The sequence below is a fragment of the Petromyzon marinus genome, chromosome 66 (assembly GCF_048934315.1).
Source record: "Petromyzon marinus isolate PM22_M1 ecotype Great Lakes invasive population chromosome 66, UKy_Petmar_22M1.pri1.0, whole genome shotgun sequence".
Taxonomy (NCBI): Eukaryota; Metazoa; Chordata; class Hyperoartia; order Petromyzontiformes; family Petromyzontidae; genus Petromyzon; species Petromyzon marinus.
In genome coordinates this window covers 7,518,192-7,532,410 of record NC_133732.1, presented here as the reverse complement: position 1 = coordinate 7,532,410, position 14,219 = coordinate 7,518,192, and the positions used below count along the sequence as shown (strand labels likewise).

The 14,219-nt window shown below is 46.8% G+C and overlaps 7 non-coding genes across 7 annotated transcripts; 3 read left to right on the top strand and 4 right to left on the bottom strand.

The window, feature by feature from the left end:
- Positions 1 to 8,274: 8,274 nt before the first annotated feature.
- TRNAG-UCC (transfer RNA glycine (anticodon UCC)) lies at positions 8,275 to 8,346 on the bottom strand. The gene has a single exon. It is a non-coding gene; the product is annotated as a tRNA-Gly (tRNA).
- Positions 8,347 to 9,746: 1,400 nt separating this feature from the next.
- Positions 9,747 to 9,818, top strand: TRNAG-UCC (transfer RNA glycine (anticodon UCC)). The gene has a single exon. It is a non-coding gene; the product is annotated as a tRNA-Gly (tRNA).
- Positions 9,819 to 10,994: 1,176 nt separating this feature from the next.
- TRNAG-UCC (transfer RNA glycine (anticodon UCC)) lies at positions 10,995 to 11,066 on the top strand. The gene has a single exon. It is a non-coding gene; the product is annotated as a tRNA-Gly (tRNA).
- A 748-nt stretch (positions 11,067 to 11,814) lies between these two features.
- TRNAG-UCC (transfer RNA glycine (anticodon UCC)) lies at positions 11,815 to 11,886 on the bottom strand. The gene has a single exon. It is a non-coding gene; the product is annotated as a tRNA-Gly (tRNA).
- Positions 11,887 to 12,965: 1,079 nt separating this feature from the next.
- Positions 12,966 to 13,037, top strand: TRNAG-UCC (transfer RNA glycine (anticodon UCC)). The gene has a single exon. It is a non-coding gene; the product is annotated as a tRNA-Gly (tRNA).
- A 432-nt stretch (positions 13,038 to 13,469) lies between these two features.
- TRNAG-UCC (transfer RNA glycine (anticodon UCC)) lies at positions 13,470 to 13,541 on the bottom strand. The gene has a single exon. It is a non-coding gene; the product is annotated as a tRNA-Gly (tRNA).
- Positions 13,542 to 13,765: 224 nt separating this feature from the next.
- On the bottom strand, positions 13,766 to 13,837 carry TRNAG-UCC (transfer RNA glycine (anticodon UCC)). The gene has a single exon. It is a non-coding gene; the product is annotated as a tRNA-Gly (tRNA).
- Between the last annotated feature and the right edge of the window lie 382 nt (positions 13,838 to 14,219).

Here is a 14,219-nt window from a genome sequence, read left to right as displayed (position 1 = left end):
TTACATTGGGGGGGGGATGGGTAAGGTGGGGGGGGGATGGGTAAGGTGGGGGGGGGATGGGTAAGGTGGGGGGGGGGATGGGTAAGGTGGGGGGGGGGGATGGGTAAGGTGGGGGGGGTAGGTAAGGTGGGGGGGGGGCAAGTTACATTGGGGCGGGGGTATGGGTAAGGTGGGGGGGGGGGATGGGTAGGGTGGGGGGGGATGGGTAAGGTGGGGGGGTAGGTAAGGTGGGGGGGGGATAGTTACATTGGGGCGGGGGTATGGGTAAGGTGGGGGGGGGGATGGGTAAGGTGGGGGGGGGTGGGTAAGGTGGGGGGGTAGGTAAGGTGGGGGGGGATAGTTACATTGGGCGGGGGGATGGGTAAGGTGGGAGGGGCGAGTAGGTGGTGGGTGTGAAGGTGGCGTAGTCCGTGAGCCAAGGGGGCGTCCCCTGCTAAAACCGCGTCCCCTGCGTCTGCCGTCGCGAAACGGAAATCTGTCAACCCCCCTCCCAACTCGCAGCTGGGTGGCACGCAGCCCCAGTCCACGTGCCTCTAGCAGCAGCACCGCCGCCTGCCGTGGGTTGACGAACAGCTGTTGGGAGGAGTCGCGAGGTTGGGGGGGGGGGGTAGAAGGTTCGAGTTGTCATCCGTGATCACCGGGTTCCCGATGATGAGTTTACAGGGATATAAAGATGTAAAAATAAACGTGTGCGAAAGATTTACTCCCCGTTGACTTACAATGGGGAGGGTTAGACTAAATAATGTATTGCTTTTAAGATGCTAGTTTGCGATGGCCCACCAGCTATTGACGAACGTGGTTGAATTTTATATTTTCGTGTTGCTGTTATTTGCACGTTGCTGTAACGGATGTTATCCAGTGTCGTCCAGAACGACATTTGGCGTAAGGAAGGTCGCAGTGTATCGCAGGAAGCAACTATTCACGGGTGAATGTTTATTTTGTTTTTTACTGGACCTTGTAACCTGTTGTTTTGTTGTTACCCGTTTAACTCTGCGGCCACCAGAGACCATGCTGGACATCTGCGAGGGGGGAAAAAAATCACTCTACAGCTCCATCGGATTTCCCACCGGTACAAATAAACATTCTGATTCTGAAACGGTGGGGGTAGGGGGCGGGAATGAGATGATGTTGGTTCATTCTATGCGCCAGGTGTGTTCCTGCAGTCTTGTTGGTATTAAATTCTCGTTTTAAAAAAAATCTCTACATGTGTGAATTCTTCTCCTGCTATCCCCAATATCCTGGCACTGCCACCCACCGGGGTTACCCTGCTGCTAGAGATGTAGCCTGGAATAAACCAAAAACATCAAATAACCTCCGATTTGGAGTAACTAAAGCACACTCAGAAATCGATAGGCATGCCAAATAAGAAACACTTCATTTTTAAACTACCATCGGATGACGTTAAATTCACAGCGGCAACATGAAAGCCCCGGGACATTTCTGGCAAACGTTCAGCTCGGTTTGAAAAGGGGAAAAAAAATTCGAAATACTCTTCCAATAAGAAAAAGCCGAACAGAAGGCACGGAAAGTGTTCACAAAACAAGACCGCGGCAATGGATTGAATTCTCATTTTGGATCGGCAGGGACGCATCTTTGAAAGAAAAACTCACCAGAGTCAAATTTCTCCGAATTGCACCAGACGCCGTTCACATCGCCACCCTGTTGTATATGCCCCCCCTTTCCATCTGAATATTAACAAGTAATTTTTCAATACATATAGATACATATTTCTATTGTTAATTTTAATAATGAATAAAAACACCAAACCACCCTCAGCATGGAATGTGGAGGTCATATTTACCTTGACCCACTAACACGATTTTGACGTTCAGAGCCTTCCCAGGGTCAGAGGGAGCAGATAGAGAGCAGAGCGCAGCGGATTGCAAGGGGCTGACGTGAACACAAAGCCAGGGTCACTGGGAGGTTGCGTTAGCCTAGATCTAGTTAAGTCAAAAAAGCTAATTGGTTCTGCATTACTATTAAAGTAACTTAAAGTCGGAATTTAACGACAGGGTAGGCTAAAGTTATTGATCTTCACACCCACTTCAATTGAACCCTGCCACAAGCTACGTCAATATAACCGTCACCCGTCTATTAATTTAATATGAAATGCATTTCCATATTTTAATAATTTCTATACGACTTGACCGGAAGCCTATAACAATCAGGTTTTCCTAAGTCAACATAAATGCTCTAGCCTCCACCCATACGCAAATAATAAGCAGGGTTAAAGTAATAGAGAGGAAAAGAAATGCAAGCGCACAGCAAAACTGCAACGTCAGCAAAGGGTGATGTTAAACCCAGGGTCGGAGAGAAAGGGAAATCCCGGCCGTCTTTGTATCCCTGCAGCGCGGGGTAGGAGTGTGTATACGCTTGGGGAAACACGAGTCAAACACCACAACGGGAAGCTGACCCAGACCTTGGATTAATACAGAATCATAACTGTGGAACTCTGATGAAATGAAATGTTAACTTAAAACTTTTTAACCATTTCTTTGTGCGTCGGTGAAAGTCGGAGGGAATATCGCCCCTCCCTCCAGGTTGTGCACCCAGACAGAGAGGCGCCTTCGAGACAATTTATAACATTTGATTGTTTTACTTGTGAGTTTTATGGTAGGAGTATGACAACGGAATATACCGTGGGTGATGCACACAATGACACACTGACACACGTATGGACACACACACGGACACAGATACATACGGACAAATCCTGACACAGCAAAAATCGAAAGAAACCCCGCCTTGTGGGCAGGATCCGAGTGAAGGGATTTTTGGGCATAAAAAGAGGATCCTGAGCATTGAAACCTCAGTTCGACCGGGAGGGGGGGGGGGGGGGACGGCTCACCAGAGTTCGACCGGGGGGTCGACTCTCGGGAGACAGTTCGACTCGGAGGAGTTCAACTCGAGGGAGTTCGACCAGGGGGGGTCGGAACTCGGGGAGTTCGACCAGGGGGGTCGGAACTCGGGGAGTTCGACTCGGAGGGGTCGGAACGCGGGGAGTTCGACCAGGGGGGGTCGGAACTCGGGGAGTTCGACCAGGGGGGTCGGAACTCGGGGAGTTCGACTCGGAGGGGTCGGAACGCGGGCAGTTCGACCAGTGGGTCGGCTCAGGAGCAGTTCCAATCGGGAACGAGAGCAACAGGTCGCCAGCCGGCGAGCTGCAGAGCAGGGGACGGCGAGCAGAAGTCAAAGTGGCCCCGTCGCTACCCACTGACGTTGGCAAGACTCGCAGGGTAGTGAGGCGTCACCCTGTGTGATTTCCAAGAGCTGAAAGACAGAGTATTGCTGGAAGTTTATTCTACATTGAGTCCAGCTGCAGAGCGACCGACGCACCAAGCAAGAGCTTCTGCAAACCAGAGCAAGAGCACGTGCGACTTGAGTCATCCAGCAGTGGAGAAAAACCTGCTTTCAGCAAACCAGCAACGAGCACGTTGAGAGAGGGAGCGTGCCGATGCAGCACATCCAACAGCGGAGAGAAACTGCTGTCAGCGAACCAGCACGAGCGTGATCGCGCAGCTCATCCAGCAGTGGAGAGAGGTGTCCACTGAGCAGAACTGAGAGCGATCAAGCAACTCTCCCCCGTGGACAGAGGCTGGCTGCTGCGTGGAGGAGGGCGGCGATACGTATGATGCACTCCCACACACCTCACCGCTCTAAAGGGAGCGAGGCTACTTCTCCTACAAGCGATGCCAACTTCAGCGTATGGCAACGCAAATAATTAATTCCAAACACTGACTATTAAAAACAATTCATATCACTCAAACATACACGGGTCCTTAACCAGAAGCGAACACTCAAGTCCGTGAACCATCTGGCTGTGGAAGCATCGATCGTGTGATAACAGTTCGTCATTTATAAGTATATTCATAATTTCCCTCTTTAATATTTTGTTTTGGACTGTACTTCTAATCACATAAGTTACCAACCGATCCATCAATACGAATTAACCCTTGGCACCTTCGCCACGGAGCTACGCTCCCAGGGAGGAATCGTGCTAAACCGATTTTCTGATCATACTATCTTATTCACGAATTAATTAATTAATCTCCCGTGAGATAACACGTTCCGCCGCATACCCTCACACTAAGCCATTTCGGTAATCTTATAGTCTGTCCGGTGGATCTGTTGTTACATTTATGCCTTTGGAAATAATAACTGTTTGATTGTCTTTTTATATGAATACCGTTGCATGTTAATCAATCGCCTGTGATAATGTGCTGACCATTTCAAGCATAATGATCGTTCATATTATAATGTATAAGCTTTTGTGTAGCATAGCATTTGCATGTCCTGACTCTCTCACTAACAGCAATCGCTTTATGCGGGGTCCATGTGTTATCAAAGTGAAATCGTACAGTCGTTGATGATACTGTCTTGATACCGTGTGGATACCGTGTTGAAGTTCCGAGATTGAGAGTTCACATATATATTATAGTTAAGGTTTAATTAGAAAATAAATTGATTAATACAGACGTGGTCGTGTGATTCTTTCCTGAAATTTTTGCATAAGATCTGTATCCTGCGACGAGATAGGAACTCGGGAACCTAAACTATAAACACACCAATCCACCCTCATTAAACTAAAGCGAACGATATGAACATGGGACCTAAAATATGAACACTCGGGGAGTGTTAAAGCGAGAATCATTGTATTATGCGGATCAATAATACGAAGTTAGACAACAAGGCCGAATTGACACTAGCGTAACTGCGCACGATTGATTGCATTATCCTGATTGATAACCCCACCTCGTCAACGAGGCGGGGCCTGATTATCATAAAGGCTATCATTAACACAACCACACCCACTCGTATAAATTAATACGATTACCTCTCTAATTAGCATAGTTACACGCATAATTAAACAAATTAGCATAATTTCGGATTAATTATGCAAATTTCGAATTTCATTTAATTTTAATTATTTTTCATCAATTTTCACACACCCACATAGACAACAACTCCCCCCTTGATTTGAAGTTTTCGTGACTGCAGGAATCCATACTCTGTGGTTCTTTCGGTAAAGTCACTTGGGTATAAAATAAAACGAATCGCGACGTTTCTAGCTGTGGTTGTTCCACCTGATGAAGATTGTGCGATCGAAACGTCGCGATTTCTTCTATTTTATGTCTACCTACGTGACTTTACCGAAAGAACAAAAAAGTTAAATGTTGATTTAAAGCTTTCGTGACTGCAGTGATTCATATTCTTGGTTCTTTCGGTAAAGTCACCACGTAGAAGGGAAACAATATTCATCTTCTTTGGTTCTTTCGGTAAAGTCACCACGTAGAATGAGAATAAAATAATAAATTGATAAAATAAAATAACACAATAATATTCTCAGTGAGAATATTCTCAGTGAGAATATTATTATTATTGTGTTATTTTATTTTTTGGTTCTTTCGGTAAAGTCACGTAGAATGAGAATAAAATAATAAATTGATAAAATAAAATAACAGTGAGAATATTATTGTGTTATTTTATTTTATCAATTTATGATTTTATTCTCATTCTACGTGACTTTACCGAAAGAACCAAAGAAGATGAATCATTGCAGTCACGAAAGCTTTAAATCGAAAGGAAACAATATTGTTTTAAATTTTGATTTAAAGCTTTCGTGACTGCAGTAATTCATATTCTTAGTTTTTTCGGTAAAGTCACGTTGAAGAGAAACAACAAAATAATAAAATATATTATATATATTAATAAAAATAACAAAATAATAAAATACATATTATATATTTTATTATTTTGTTGTTTCTCTTCAACGTGACTTTACCGCAAAAACTAAGAATATGAATATTGTTTTAGATATATTTTATTTTATTGTTTCCCTTCAACGCGACTTTACCGAAAGAACCAAGAATAACAAAAGGGTTATCGCCCACCTCCCACCCCCCACCCCTTGTTCCTCTTCACACCAAGCCTGAAAAATGTTCGTGAAAGGCATCGTCCCTATTGCTCGTTTAGTCCCATAGCTGAACTGGGCGCGTCGCGTAAACTCGTGTCGGATAAGACGTCGTCCTGCACGCGAGAAGACTGCTCGCACTTTTTGCTCCGCGTGGCTGTCGCGGAAAACTCATTCGTAAACCTCGCGAGACACATTCTCAACCTCCCCACTTATCGAAGGTACATTTCCGCTGGAGTCGAAATCCGCTGTTGTTCGTCCAGCGTGTGAAAAACGGCTCCAAGGAAGACCCTAATGATTATAAACCAGTACTAAGTTTTTTACCCTTTTAGCTGGCACAAGAACTGACACCTTTATACAAAGGATCATGTTTGCAATAACCACAACACAAGCAGTCAAAATGCAAACAAAAAGAGACAACTCTGATAATGATATTGGCACTGTCCTTGAATTTGATTGGTCCACCCGAGACGGCTTTTCTTAGAGCCCTTAAGTCTCCACTGGTGTTGGACCAGATGACGCCATAAGGCGTACAACTCAAAAAACAGCGCACTATCAGATTATTGAGAGCTCGGGGTGAGCATTTACATTCAGACCTCCTTTGCCAGTAACAAGATATTGTTACTGGCAAAGGATGTCTCGTAATGATTATAAACCAATCTCTATTCTTTCACCAGTTACCAATGTTTTGTCAATACTTAAAAGTACAAACAAACTGCTCCCTAAAGAAACTCAATCTCCTTCATCGTAAACAGGTTGTTTGCGAGGAGATCGCTTTTATTATTACAGCCATGGGGGATGTCTTTACATTTCCTCTTCGGTAATCTGGATAAATGGCGCCACAGCTGTCCACTAATCCGCGACTTGTTAAGAGCCTTTGGACACCGTTGACCACGATATTCCACTCTTTGGTTTTCTCGGTAAAGTCACGTAGAAATAAGAAATAATAATACAATTACATAATAGCATACGACGTTTCGATTGCAACGCAAGCGATCATCATCAGGCATAGAAGAGCTAAATTTCAGAGAGAGAGAGGAAACACAGAACCGCGGATATATATACAGACACCTAAGTGGAGGGAGTTAACACAGAGACACAAAGAGAGACACAACGTATGGAGCACAGAGAGACGGGGTCTCTGTGCCGAGGCCTTAGCATGTAGGGGATACAAAGAGAGATGGAGAAGCGCATCAAATCGAACAAGATTTAGTAAGATTTGGAAACAATATAATGCAACACAATATTCCACTCGCAATACTTGGTCAACGAACATTTTCAGACGGTACAACGGAATGGTTTAAGAGCTACGTCAGACCAGGGGTGGGCAAATTCTTTGACTCGCGGGCCACAATGGGTTCTAAAATTTGACAGAGGGGCCGGGCCAGGAACAGATGGACGGAGTGTTTGTTTGAACTAAATATAAATGACGTGTAAAAATCATTACTTGAAAGGATTTGGCCTTTAACAGGTAGCAAAGCATTTATTTGCAAGGCAATTTAACGAATTGCACGAACATGAACAATACAAAAACCACGTCGTAAGGTGACTGATCAAACATCATGAAAACAGCGCCGTCTAATGGGGAAATGGGGGCATTACAGGAGAAAGGTAAAATTTAATTTAACAATAATAATATTTGGACAAGTTCGGCGGGACGGATTAAAAAGCCCAACGGGCCGTATACGGCCCGGGGGCCGTACTTTGCCCATGTCTGTGTCAGACGGTTCTCAAAAGGCGCTAACATCGTGAGAACATCTCGCCCACAAATATATAAAAACAAAATAACACAAGGGCCACTTTTGTTGGCCTATCATTTGTGATGGCCGGGTCGTTTCTGAAACATAAGTTAACAATCTCGATTTGAAGTTTTGGTGACTGCAGGGATCCATACTCATTGGTTCTTTCGGTAAAGTCACGTGGGTATAAAAATGAAATAAATTAAATAAGTTAACACCTTAGTGGGCTTTGCCTGGTAGAATGGGGATTTTGTTTTTGTATTTAAATAGAGGCGCCTCATCCACGACGCGTGAACAAACACCGACCGCGTGCAACACAAAGCGACGGTTCGTTAAACTTTGAGAAATTATTGTGGTGGTGACGCTACCGCTCCATTGGTGTGACGAGCACAATCGACAAAAACTCCACTCGTGAAGTGACGTCACCAGACCTTCATCCTGAAGTGGATTGATCGCGGCTGCTGATGACGACGCAGGATGGGGAGTCCTACTTGCTGTGCCGCCTTGCACGAGGCCACCCGTAGCAGCAGCAGCTCCTGCGACTCCCACTGTGACCTCTCTCTCCCCCTCTCTCTCTCTCCATCTGAGTTCAACTCGGACAAATTTAAAATAATAAATAACCCCTGCGACAGCCGGGAATCGAACCCGGGTCAACTGCTTGGAAGGCAGCTATGCTCACCACTATACCACTGTCGCTGTTGCTGTTGAGCAGCTTGCTGTTGACACAGTCGTCATCATCATCACCATTACCACTCAGGCTCAATCCACTGCTGGATTGAAGGCCTCCTCTTTTCCAAACCCGTTGCCCCCCTCTCGATCCTGCGATGAAAATAAAAACAAAATTACCACTCGGAGGTGACCTCCTAAATCCATCTCAGCTGTAAATAAATAAATAGTAAAGTGTGTTTACCCTGTATAGACCTTGCGATAGCCAGGAGTCGAACCGGGTTGAAACTGCTACGGAAGACAGCTCTTATCGCCACTACAGCATCACAGCAGCTCACACTCACAGCAGGTGACTTGACCCAGCAGTGCTGGGGGTAAATATCCCTCTGTGAGTGGTGATGCACAGAGCCCGTGAGAGACTCGTCGGGCGACTCGAGGCTGCTGCTGCTGATGATCGTGATGATGATCGTGATGATGGTGATGATGGTGGTGATGATGGTGATAATGATGGTGGTGGTGGTGATGATGGTGGTGATGATGGTGGTGATGGTGGTGATGGTGGTGGTGATGATGGTGGTGGTGATGATGGTGGTGGTGTTGATGATGGTGATGGTGATGATGGTGATGATGGTGATGATGGTGGTGGTGATGATGACGGTGGCGGTGATGAAAATGATGGTGGTGTTGATGATGGTGCTGATGATGATGATGATGATCGTGATGGTGATGATGGTGGTGTTGATGATCGTGATGATGATCGTGATGATGATGGTGGTGGTGATGATGATGGTGGTGATGATGGTGGTGGTGATGATGGTGATGATGGTGATTGTGGTGATGGTGGTAATGATGGTGATGATCGTGATGGTGATGATGGTGATGATGGTGGTGATGATGATCGTGATGATGGTGGTGATCATGATGATGGTGGTGGTGATGATGATGGTGGTGCTGATGGTGGTGATGATGGTGATGGTGGTGGTGCTGATGGTGATGATCTTGATGATTATGGTAGTGATGGTAATGATGGTGATGATCGTGATGGTGATGATGGTGGTGCTGATGGTGATGATCTTGCTGATTATGGTAGTGATGGTAATGATGGTGATGATCGTGATGGTGATGATGGTGATCATGGTGATGATGGTGGTGATGATGATCGTGGTGGTGGTGATGATGGCGATGATGATGATGGTGGTGGTGATGGTGGTGATGATCAATCGTGGCTGTCTGGCGATGCTCCGTCTCGTGTCCGCTCCTCCACAGCCCCTGCCGTGCGGTCGGGGACCTCGTGGGGCTGCACTCTCGCCTGGCAAAGGGATGGCAGAGGCCTTCATCCAGCAGTGGATTGAGCATGGATGATGGTGATGATAATGATGTGGCTGATGATGATGTTGATGATGAGTGGGTCAACAGCAAGCTGCTCAACAGCGACAGCGGTATAGTGGTGAGCATAGCTGCCTTCCAAGCAGTTGACCCGGGTTCGATTCCCGGCTGTAGCAAGCTACAGTTTAATATAGTTTTTGTATTTAAATAGAGGCGCCTCATCCACGACGCGTGAACAAACACCGACCGCGTGCAACACAAAGCGACGGTTCGTTAAAATTTGACAAATTATTGTGGTGGTGACGCTGCCGCTCCATTGGTGTGACGAGCACCATCGACAAAAACTCCATAAGAAAGGTTTTGGGTTAGATCGCGTTATTTATAAATGTGTCGTAACCCTCCACCACCCGACACGGCCAATCAGCAAAAAAAAGTGTCATGTTGACAAAAGACAAATAATTCACTACTTTAGCCCACCGGTGTGTTGAAGAGTGAATCCACAACATTTACAGTTTGAGTACGACGTTTCGCTGGTAATTACATCCAGCATCATCGGGCAATTCGCCAGAATCAGAATGGTAAAGCCCTCGCTTGCTCCCGGTTTTATATAGAGCAGCAGGGTGACTTCATCATTTAACTCATTTAAAAAAAAACCTTTATGAATAATATTGGTCGCGAAAGCCTACTACGTGTTAAACTGACAAAAACTCCGCTCGTGAAGTGACGTCACCAGACCTTCATCCAGCAGTGGATTGATCGCGGCTGCTGATGACGACGCAGGATGGGGAGTCCTACTTGCTGTGCCGCCTTGCACGAGGCCACCCGCAGCAGCAGCAGCTCCTGCGACTCCCCCTCCATCTGAGTTCAACTCGGACAAAGTTAAAATAATAAATAACCCCTGCGACAGCCGGGAATCGAAGGCAGCTATGCTCACCACTATACCACTGTCGCTGTTGTTGTTGAGCAGCTTGCTGTTGACACGGTTATCATCTTTAACATAATCAACACGATCATCACCATCACCACCAACATCATCACCACAATCATCATCACAACCATCATCACCACCACCGTCATCACCACCACCACCGTCATCATCACCACCACCACCGTCATCACCACCACCACCACCATCATCACCATCACCACCATCATCACCATCACCACCATCACCACCATCATCATCACTACCACCACCACCATCATCATCACCACCACCACCACCATCATCACTACCATCATCATCACCACCACCACCATCATCATCACCACCACCATCGCCACCACCACCATCATCATCATCACCTCATAACCTTTATTATGAATCAACAGCAAGCTGCTCAACAGCAACAGCGACAGTGGTATAGTGGTGAGCATAGCTGCCTTCCAAGCAGTTGACCCGGGTTCGATTCCCGGCTGTCGCAGGGGTTATTTATTATTTTAAATTTGTCCGAGTTGAACTCAGATGGAGAGAGAGAGGGGGAGAGAGAGGTCACAGTGGGAGTCGCAGGAGCTGCTGCTGCTACGGGTGGCCTCGTGCAAGGCGGCACAGCAAGTAGGACTCCCCATCCTGCGTCGTCATCAGCAGCCGCGATCAATCCACTGCTGGATGAAGGTCTGGTGACGTCACTTCACGAGCGGAGTTTTTGTCAGTTTAACACGTAGTAGGCTTTCGCGACCAATATTATTCATAATAAAGGTTTTTTTTTTAAATGAGTTAAATGATGAAGTCACCCTGCTGCTCTATATAAAACCGGGAGCAAGCGAGGGCTTTACCATTCTGGCGAATTGCCCGATGATGCTGGATGTATTTACCAGCGAAACGTCGTACTCAACCTGTAAATGTTGTGGATTCACTCTTCAACACACCGGTGGGCTAAAGTAGTGAATTATTTGTCTTTTGTCAACGTGACACTTTTTTTTGCTGATTGGCCGTGTCGGGTGGTGAAGGGTTACGACACATTTATAAATAACGCGATCTATCCCAAAAACCTTTCTTATGGAGTTATTGTCGATGGTGCTCCTGCACCAATGGAGCGGCAGCGTCACCACCACAATAAGTTGTCAAATTTTAACGAACCATCGCTTTGTGTTGCACGCGGTCGGTGTTTGTTCACGCGTCGTGGATGAGGCGCCTCTATTTAAATACAAAAACTATATTAAACTGTAGCTTGCTACAGCCGGGAATCGAACCCGGGTCAACTGCTTGGAAGGCAGCTATGCTCACCACTATACCGCTGTCGCTGTTGAGCAGCTTGCTGTTGACCCACTCATCATCAACATCATCATCAGCCACATCATTATCATCACCATCATCCATGCTCAATCCACTGCTGGATGAAGGCCTCTGCCATCCCTTTGCCAGGCGAGAGTGCAGCCCCACGAGGTCCCCGACAGCACGGCAGGGGCTGTGGAGGAGCGGACACGAGACGGAGCATCGCCAGACAGCCACGATTGATCATCATCACCACCACCATCATCATCATCGCCATCATCACCACCACCACGATCATCACCACCACCATCATCATCACCACCATCATCACCATCATCACCACCACCACCATCATCACCACCACCATCATCATCACGATCATCATCACGATCATCAACACCACCATCATCACCATCACGATCATCATCATCATCAGCACCATCATCAACACCACCATCATTTTCATCACCGCCACCGTCATCATCACCACCACCATCATCACCATCATCACCATCATGATCACCATCATCAACACCACTACCATCATCACCACCACCATCATCACCACCACCACCATCACCACCATCACCACCATCATCACCACCATCATCACCACCACCACCATCATTATCACCATCATCACCACCATCATCACCATCATCATCACGATCATCATCACGATCATCAGCAGCAGCAGCAGCCTCGAGTCGCCCGACGAGTCTCTCACGGACTCTGTGCATCACCACTCACAGAGGGATATTTACCCCCAGCACTGCTGGGTCAAGTCACCTGCTGTGAGTGTGAGCTGCTGTGATGCTGTAGTGGCGATCAGAGCTGTCTTCCGTAGCAATTTCAACCCGGTTCGACTCCTGGCCATCGCAAGGTCTATACAGGGTACACACTTAATTCTTTATTTATTTATTTGCAGATGAGATGGATTTAGGAGGTCACCTCCGAGTGGTAATTTTGTTTTTCATCGCAGGATCGTGAGGGGGGTAACTGGTTTGGGAAAGAGGAGACCTTCAATCCAGCAGTGGATTGAGCCTGAGTGGTAATGGTGGTGAAGATGATGGTAACTGTGTCAACAGCAAGCTGCTCACCAGCAACAGCGACAGTGGTATAGTGGTGAGCATAGCTGCCTTCCAAGCAGTTGACCCGGGTTCGATTCCCGGCTGTCGCAAGCTACAGTTTAATATATTTTGTTTGTATTTAAATAGAGGCGCCTCATCCACGACGCGTGAACAAACACCGACCGCGTGCAACACAAAGCGATGGTTCGTTAAACTTTGACAACTTATTGTGGTGGTGACGCTGCCGCTCCATTGGTGTGACGAGCACAATCGACACAAACTCCGCTCGTGAAGTGACGTCACCAAGCCTTCATCCAGCAGTGGATTGATCGCGGCTGCTGATGACGACGCAGGATGGGGAGTCCTACTTGCTGTGCCGCCTTGCACGAGGCCACCCGCGGTAGCAGCAGCTCCTGCGACGCGATGATTTGTCTAATTTTAACGAACCATCGCTTTGTGTTGCACGCGGTCGGTATTTGTTCACTCGTTATGGATGAGGCGCCTCTATTTAAATACAAAAAATATATATAAAAACTTTAGCGTGCGACAGCCGGGAATCGAACCCGGGTCAACTGCTTGGAAGGCAGCTATGCTCACCACTATACCACTGTCGCTGTTGCTGTTGAGCAGCTTGCTGTTGACCCACTCATCATCATCACCACTGCCATCAACATCGTGAGCCAGGCTCAATCCACTGCTGGATGAAGGCCTCCTCCCCTAATCCGTTGCCACACTCTCGATCCTGCGATGTTAAATTTTACCACTCACAGCTGATCTCCTGAATCCATCTCCGCTGATAAAATGAATATTTGATCCAAAAAAAAAAACAGCTCGGACTTGCGACAGCCGGGAATCGAACCCGGGTCAACTGCTTGGAAGGCAGCTATGCTCACCACTATACCACTGTCGCTGTTGTTGTTGAGCAGCTTGCTGTTTACATGGTTATCATCTTTAACATAATCAACACGATCATCACCATCACCACCATCATCATCACCACAATCATCATCACAACCATCATCACCACCACCGTCATCATCACCACCACCGTCATTATCACCACCACCATCACCACCACCACCATCATCATCACTACCACCACCATCATCATCACCACCATCATCACCACCACCATCATCACTACCACCACCACAATCATCACCATCACCACCATCACCACCATCATCATCACTACCACCACCATCATCATCATCACCACCACCACCACCATCATCACTACCACCACCACCATCATCATCACCACCACCACCATCATCATCACTTCCACCACC